Here is an 8,929-nt window from a genome sequence, read left to right as displayed (position 1 = left end):
CCATATTCCCAAGTTTTTTTATTTTTATCTTGAGTTACTGGTTTACACAAGGGTAACATTAACTCAAGTTTTGAATTGCCATATTTTGAAAATGATTGCACAGAATATGGAATGGCAATTGATTTAAAAGAAAAATTAATAATGGAAGAGTGCACAATAATTGAAAAAGAAGTAAAGAATGAAAACCCTTCCTTTTTAGGTTCCATGGTAATGGTAAGAGTAGGAGTTGCCATCATTAGCAAGAGCTCCTTCTCTTTACTTTCCGCTTCTTTCATCTTTTCTTCTTCTCTTTTCTTTTCCTCTTTCCTTCTCTCTCTCTTTCTTGTCTCTCTTTTTCCTTTCTCTCTCTTTCTTGTCTCTCTTCTTCCTTTCTCTCTTCTTCTTCTCTCTCTCTTTTTCGTCTCTCTTCTTCTCGTCTTTGTTCCTCCTTTTGTCTCTCAACATCTCTTTTTAGTTTTAGTTATATTTGCTTAGCTTGCATCTCCTTAAGGTTAATCTTAAATTCTAGTTCTCTAATAAGGAAACCATTGTCATTTAAGCTTTCAAGAAATGTTTTTCCTTCTTCAATGTAATCTCTCAGTAGTTGTAGGTTTCTCTTAATATGTGAAGGCACAAACTCTTTTCTCATTCAAGATTTTAATTCATACCAATCACGAATGGGGGACTTTCTACCTATCCTAACATGATATTTTCTTTCATCCCACTACTCTCTTGCATGCATTTCAAATCTAGATGTGTAGAGACTAAGGACATAAGATTCACTATTGCTAGAATGGAAATAGGATTCAGGTTTACTTTTCCTGGCAATAAATGAATGCATGTCATTAATTTCCCTTCCCAAGCTAGGTATGTTAATGCACCAATATCCGCACCAAAGTATGGAATATTTGCCCTAGCTTGATGATATAAATCATCCTCAATCCTCTCAAATTCATGAAATGAACAAGTCTTCCTTCTAGCTTTGTCATGTTCTTTTTTAATATCTTTGTAACTAAGTGGCTTATCAAAATTGGAAGACCGAGAGGACCTATATGAAGAAGAAGAACTATAGGAATCATAACAAGACATCAAACTCTTTAGATTTTGGTGAAGGATTTCTAAAGAGATTCTAGAGGTAAAATGAACCAAATAGCTCCCAAGAAGGAGAGGTGAGTCATAATGGACAGGCTTAAGAACCTTGCCCTTTCTTAGCCAGAGTTTCTTTGGTTGTTTCTTACCTTAGTGTCTAGGTAGAAATCTTTCAAAAACTTTTTGAATGCAAAGATGAGATGGGCCTAGAAACCAAAAGAAGGTTTATCTATATGAAATGCGCTCCTAAGTACCACGAAGACTTAAAACATAAAAGTCAACAAGCAATGTAAAGTAAAGCAAATGGAAATGAATGAGACACGACCCTAAGTGAAAGTGCAAGTGACACTTAGAGCCACTTGACACACTTTCACACTAAGATGTGTAGACTAGACTATTACAATGTCCAATGGTGCTCTTGGAATTGCATCAAAAGCATTTTCCCAAGTCACTTTAAGTTGAAAATGAGAAACAAAATTGAATGAAACTACAAAGGTTCCGTGATACCAAGCCAAAAGTAGAGGTGTCTCCATCCTTGTATTTCATCTTGGAATAATATGATGTTATTGATAACAGTAATTCTTACCATTATCTGAGGTTCATTTTAGAGACAAAATCAGCTCCCCTTTAGCTTATTACTTGCTTAAATCCTCTATTTTTTCTTGTTTTAATGTTATTTATATAGTTTGGGCTACATTGATATAAATCCATTGCCAATCCCCTTATTTTATAGCTAATATTGCGCTTGGAAGAACCTCCACCAATGTAGTGAATTGAACCATCCACAGAAGCAACAAAACAGCAAAAAGAGAGAATTCTGGAATGTTGTCGCTGAGATGCTGTGGGCTACAGCTGAGCTGCCGTTGGGCTACTGCTGAGCAGTGAAAATCCAGAAATTGCCAGAATTTTGCGCCCAAACGCCCCCCGAGGGGAGTTGAGCGCCATCTGCTTCCCAATATCGCTTGAGCGCTCCATCCAGGGCACTAAGTGCCATCCAATTCTGCAAATGTCACGCCCGGGCACCCCTCTAGGGACGTTGAGCGCCACTTTCGCTAATGTGGCAATTTAGCTTATTTAACCCTAAAAGCGAATGGATTTGGGTATTTGGTGGTTTGGAGGCGCAATTTCACTCAAAGAAGAGCTTCAAGGGATGCTAGGGTTTGTGGGAAAACTCTCTTCTTCCTCTTTGGGTTCTTCTTCTTCTTCCATGGCCATTTTGTAAGCTTAAAGGTTCTTCATGGAAATGGAGAACCATACCCATCTTATTGGGGTTAGTTGCCTTTGATTTCTTGTGTAATTGTTGGATGATTTGAATATATATATATATATATATATATATATATATATATATATATATATACATGTCATTTGCTATCAATTGTTAGTATTCTTGTTTCTAATCTTAAAGCTTTCATGTAATGGATACGTTCATGATTTGCTTTTGGGGTTTCATGGGTTATGGAGACGTAAGATGGAACCTGGAATTGAAACAAGAGTCCTTGTGGTCATTGATTCTAGGAATGGAAGACGATTAACATGTTGTCTTAAGATCCTAGCTCATTAATGCAGATTTTGCTTGTTAGGTTTTCCAAGAGATTAGAGTTTAATAAGAAAATCTAGGCTCTTTCACCTAAGGAATTAGGGCTAGAGTGTTTTTGTGGATTGACGTTAGTAAATTGATGAAGAGGAGATGAAATTGGGTATACACAACAGTGAATTGGTGAAAACTAATCTTAACATTGTCATTTCATACCATTTCTAATCTTTTCCATTTCTAAGTGCCTTCAATACCAAAGTCCAACCTTGTAATTATTTGTGAATTTATCTCTTTGCAATTGTTTGTCAATTGATATGTTGTTCTTGAGTCTAAATAAGTTGTTAATAGTGCAATTAAGTAGTGTTACACGAGTCTCTTGGAAAACGATACTTGGTCTTACCATTTTATATTACTTGAACAATTTGGTACACTTACCAATGAGTTAACAGTTATCTTGTCAAATTATGGTCATACGCTTCCTAAATCAAGAGTAGATCAACCTTAAAGGCCCCTCTAGTCACCTTCCTCTTTAAGTTTGCCTCACCTCTCTTGGAGTAACCAAACACTACACCACCACCACCATATCTTCTAAAGGACTTGAGTTTATACACCATCCACACCTTAGCTCATTATCGTTAGACCATTTACCACCATATTTTTGCATCATACCTCAAGGAAACACCCATCCATGCACATCTCCTAGCTTTGGCCCAACCTAGTTAAGGAGGTTGCCATCAAGAGATGTTTGTGAAGTTTTGAGGTTGTGTTTTGTCTTGCATTATGTTTTCTTCTGATAGGATCGAGTATCTTGAGAAAGCAAGGAAAAACTTTTTAGGTTAGATCATTCTTGTCTAGTTTTGTGTGTGTTTTTGTGGGTTTGGAAAGAGTCCAGGTTGCAACAAAGTGTTGCTGGAGTAGGTTGCTTCTTATAGGTTTTCAAGAAGTGTGTTTGATATTACAAGATTGTGTTTAATTATAATAGGTTTAATTGATTTGGAGGTCCCTATTTTTGCATATTCGCGTCAATTAGGTCCTCGTATTTTGAAGTAGCTCAATTGGGTCCCTATTTATGAAAAATTGAATCAATAAAGTCTCTACCGTTAAATTCTATGGATGGCGTTAAATGTGTTGTTTGGTGACATGGTGAGATGACTTTTTATAACTATGTGCCACATAAAGACGTACTTAAATGATTTTTAATTTAAAAAAAGAGCGTGAATAAAGCAATTACTCTTGAAAATTAGAGTGGAAAAAACGATGGAAAAGAAAACAGAGAGACAAATCGGAAGGGTAGCGTGGAAGAAGGGGATGGTGCAGTTTTGGTTAGGGTTCTAAGGAAAATTTGGAAAAGGAATAAACAGAGAGCTAAAAAGGAGGGAATGAGGTTTATAAGTGGGTTGAGAAACAACATACAATGGAGACACCATACAACCATTGCGTTTTATCTTTCCCTTTCTTTATTTTCTCTTGTTGGTTGGGTCGGTGCAGTATAGAAACTTTATCATAAAACATATTTCTTCTTCTTCTTTTTTTTTTCTGTTTATAAGGCATAACCCTTTCTTATTATCTATCAAAACCTTCAAATCCATTAGATTCAACCTCTAAATTCATCCTTCCAATTCCCTAATTTCTTTTTATGCAAGTCCTGACCCAACCATCAAAGCCTTGGTAGCCACCGCGTAGCACCTCCACAAAAACCTGCAAAACAGAAAAATCAAACCAGCCCCAATTCATTGCAACCATGGCAGAACATGAACCCTAATCACGGGCAATCCCAAATCGCCATTGTTAACACTTCGACAAGTGTACCGAATCGTATCAAGCAATAATAAATGGTAAGACCAAGTATCGTTTCCCAAAGAACTCACGGCCTAGACAGTTATGTGATTTCTTGATTAAATGAGACTTGTAAACAAAATCATTATGGTTGAATTGCGAAAAATAAACATGAATGCAAGTTTTGATCAATTGGATTGAAAGATGCAAAAGTGATTGATGTAAAATATGGAATGATGAAGTTCTTGGGGTTCCGAATTATCCTATTCACTCTCATGTATTCATGAATTCATCTTTCTTCATTAATGTTAATGTCACTTTCTAATTTACCTTAAACCCGATGTCTCGATGAAGAAAGCCTAACCATAATCACTAGTTCACAATGTCTTCTCTCCCTAACAATTAATCATGCATTATATGTGCACAGAAGCTTAAAGGCAATTGATCCTCCTATTCCTATGTCAAGGTAATATTGCTTCCGAGAGAATTTCCCCAGTTCTAGATTTCCCCGTATGTGTCCATATCGACAAAATCAATTATAATGCTATGAATGAGTTAAACAAGGAAATCATAAAGTATAGAGGAAAAACCCTAACAATTAATGAAGTAAAACATATATAATCAAGAATCAATTCAATACATGAGAGTTTCAAAGGATTACATCGTTTCCCCAATAACAATGGAAGTTTAGTTCACCATAGACATGGTGAAACTAGATGAAGATAATGAAAAGAATGAAAGATAGAACCCTAGAATTTGAAGAAAGGAGCTTCCGCATCCAAAATCCGCCTCCAAGGGGTGAAAGCAGTGTGATTTCGCCTCTTTCTGTCCAAAGATATCAACCCTAGGTCGACTAAACCCTTATATGGTTTATTAAAAATATAGAAAAATGGCCCAAGCCCAATTAAACAACGCTCAGCGGCAGTTTTGGCACTGAGCACTAAGTGCGGCACTTAGATTGACCCTCAGCGTTGACACTCAGGTGTGAAACAGTGTATTCAATAGCATAGTATGGCACTCAGCGGTAAAAATGCCGCTCAGTAGGTGCGATACTTGAATTGGCCCTCAGTGGTAGCACTTAAGCGTGAGACAGTGTACTCATCAGCCAGATTGGCGCTCAGCGGTGCAAATGGCGCTCAGCGGTGGCAACGGTTCTTCTTTTATGCACTTTTCCTTCCTTTCCTGAGTCCAACTCCTTGCTACTTCAACTTCTTTCATGCAATTCATCTTAATTCCTGTCAAAACAAGGAAAATCAAGCATAAAACCCATTCAACTCTCTTATTTCAAAAACATAAGCAAAAGCATGATTTCAAGCTAGTTTCTAAATCATAAAGGTTGTTTTTAAGGTCAAAATTAAGTATAAAAATAACAATTTTTAAACCGTTATCAGCCATCTTCCACCATCACCATTCATCTTCTGGGAAGTAGCCATCATCCACGAAGCAATCGTCGTCACTTACCACCATCAACAACCATCACCGTCGCTATTGGCCGAGGGGTCCTTTTCGGTCGCGACGCGCCATAGCTTCTGGCCTTAAGCTTTCCAACCTGGTCATCCAATGAACCATCCTCTGCTTGGATCGTGTTCAGTGCAAATGAGTGGTTCATCGGAGTTGTTCTTAACCCACGAACCCTATTTTACCCAATTTCGCACACACCCAATATCTGACCCTGATACCTTTTAATTTGATTTCCATAAATAACATTAACGTTATGTGTTTTTATTATATTTACCATATTTTAAACTTTTTTTAAATTAAAAATCATAGAAATTCACGAAATGACGTCTTTATGTGCCACGTGGTTATGAAATGTCACCTCACCATGCCACCAGGTAACACATTTAACGTCGTCCACATAATTTAATGGTAGGGGCTTTATTGATTCAATTTTTCATAAATAGGGACCCAATTGAGCTACTTCAAAATACGAGGACCTAATTGTCGCGAATCTACATAAATAAGGACCTCCAAATCAATTAAACCAATATAATATTATATTTCTTGTTAATGAAAAGTTATGTTCAGGTTGTATACACTAGTACACTAAGAGGACGATACTGCACCGGTTACTTTTGCTTATAGGCACCGGTTCTACAATCGAGGCATATACCGGCGAGGTAAAAATGGGTAGGTTTTATGCTTCGGTTGTGAACTAAGTTAAAAAGAACAGGATTTATGTCTCGATTTTTACGTAACCGAGGCAGTAACTTGTTTGTTTTTTAATTTTTTTAACCTTTAGGATGTTCTTGATGTATGTTCCTATGCATAACCAGACACCATCTTCCACTGCCACCAGCATCATTTCACCTTCCCACTTTCAGAGCTACCAACACAACAATGCAATTCCACGTTTTCAGTGAAACAAGAAGGATTCTCCACTAGCCTCTGTTCCTCTGTTCCTGGAGGTCTCAGCTCTGCCGCCACTCACCCCACGTCCCCTTCCGCCCCCGGATATTCCTTCTTCTCCCGAAACATAAGTAGAAAACCAAAAATCCAAAAATTCAACAGGAAACAAGCAGAAACTCCAATCAAAAATCCAAAAATTGAAATAAAAAACCTAGACGAATCGGAACCTAGACGAACCGGAACAGAGAAGAGGAAGGAAGCCTCCCTCCCGCGCCCCGCCGCAAAAAAAGGAACGACCACTACGCCCTTGCGCCTTCGCCGCACCTTTGCCGCGCCTCCGTCTTTGGCTTGCGCGAGATTGCTGGTGGTGCTGCCCCAAAGTTGGGTCTCTCCGTGAGAAGACAATCTCGCCCCATTGTGCGCAAATCTAAACAGGGAAGAAGGATGAACACCCCTTTTCAGATCTAAACAAGAAATAAGGGTCGAACCCTTTTCGGATATAAACTGAAGAACAACGAAGAAGAAATGGACGGCAGCAACGCGAAGAAGAAGAACCGAAGAAGCAATGGACGGCAGCGACAACGAAAGAAGCGAAGCGGCGACGCTGGTGGAGGCAGGCCTTGGGAGAACAGCGGCGACGCGAAGAGAAATAAGAAGCAGCGAGAAGAAATGAGTAAACTCTGGAATTTGAAGAGCAACGCGAAGAATATATGCTTCGGTTAGGAAAGCATCAAAGCGTAAGAGTGTTTGGACACCGGGTCCGTGCTGACTGATGCTTAAAATGAAGGCTTTATGCCTCGGTTCTGTACGAAACCGAGGTAGCATCACCTGCTCAGAAATTTGTCAGCTTTTTAGACACCATTTTGGCTTCGGTTCTGCATGCAACCAAGGTCATATATGTGTTCTGCACCGGTTTCACATACAACCGAGGCCTATAAGGTCCGGTTTATTACGAAACTGCCATCGTCTTGTGATAGGCAGCGGTTAGGTTTAAAATGGGGTATATAGTACGAGTTTAAAAGGAAATTTGTACTAGTGATATGATATAGCTCACAAGAGTAAACTAGTATAAAAATTCTCGTGTTTTTTGCTTGCTTATTTGTTCTTATTTGTTTTTAAAACAATATCTTTTGCTTACGGCATTCAAAGAAGAAGATTAGCGCAATGACCTTAACAAAAATCAATCTATTAGATTATATTATTTTTGTTTGGTGTCCATTGAATATGTAACTTGAATTACATTGGGTGTTAATTCTTCAGCATTTGAATAAACTAATTTCAATTTACAATCGATTAAAATGCTCATGTCAAGTAACAAGGTCTTTGAAATTCCATTGGTTACATAGATTTAATGAAAGTTTGTAAAAGTTTTTGAAATGCAATTGGTTTTATTAAGTCCAATGCAACCCTTATTGGCCTTAATGGTTTGAAGTCAACAATAAAAACATACGTGCCGTTACAACTAATAATTTTCCAACTTAATCAATCTTTACATTATTTAAATTATTTCTTTTAATTTTATATTTGCAAAAAATCATATGCATGTAGCATATTTCACAATATGTTATTTTTCTTAAATTAATGTAGTGTGTGGTTTAAATTAGAATTGAATGTACTTATTCACTTGAGCTAAAATTATAACTCGTTTAAATCACAATCTTATTACACACTTGAATGAAAAATTAACAAGCTTAAATGACTAAACAAAACTTAAGCTAACATGATACCACACTTAAGCAAGAAATCTTGTGAACATTGCTTCAAGCGTTGCATATTTGTCGTAAACAATGTTGCATAAATGTCGTAAACAACATTGTTTGATGCTCTTGCTCTAAGTATCATTTATTTGTCTCGGTCATTCACTTAGGTATACGAACTTTAAGCAAAAATACCCTGTGTTGTTTAAGCACATCAAGCGATAATGCATTACTACTATTTGTTTAAAGTGACTTGATTTCATCATGTGACATTGTCACACACGACTGTGTTCTAGCTTATGTTCGTTTAAGTAGATGGCATTATTCACACATATTAACAAAGACATAATTGTGACTTAATTCATGTTTGTTTGCGGTTATTTACAAGCAAATGAGATCGAAGATTTAAGAGATGGAAGGGGTTTTGAATCCTGGCACTTTGTTCATATGTGCAAGCATTTAGAAGGAAATGTCTAAATATCCTTGTTGTAGCTGGAATCGA

The 8,929-nt window shown here is 37.3% G+C and overlaps 1 pseudogene; it reads right to left on the bottom strand.

The window, feature by feature from the left end:
• Positions 1-235: 235 nt before the first annotated feature.
• Positions 236-7,555, bottom strand: LOC148205918 (uncharacterized; annotated as a pseudogene).
• Between the last annotated feature and the right edge of the window lie 1,374 nt (positions 7,556-8,929).

This window comes from Vigna umbellata, chromosome 1, assembly GCF_029865625.1.
Source record: "Vigna umbellata cultivar VRB3 chromosome 1, Vumbellata_1.0, whole genome shotgun sequence".
Lineage (NCBI taxonomy): Eukaryota > Viridiplantae > Streptophyta > Magnoliopsida > Fabales > Fabaceae > Vigna > Vigna umbellata.
The sequence above is the reverse complement of the archived record's forward strand: the minus strand, read 5'-3'. Positions and strand labels throughout refer to the sequence as shown.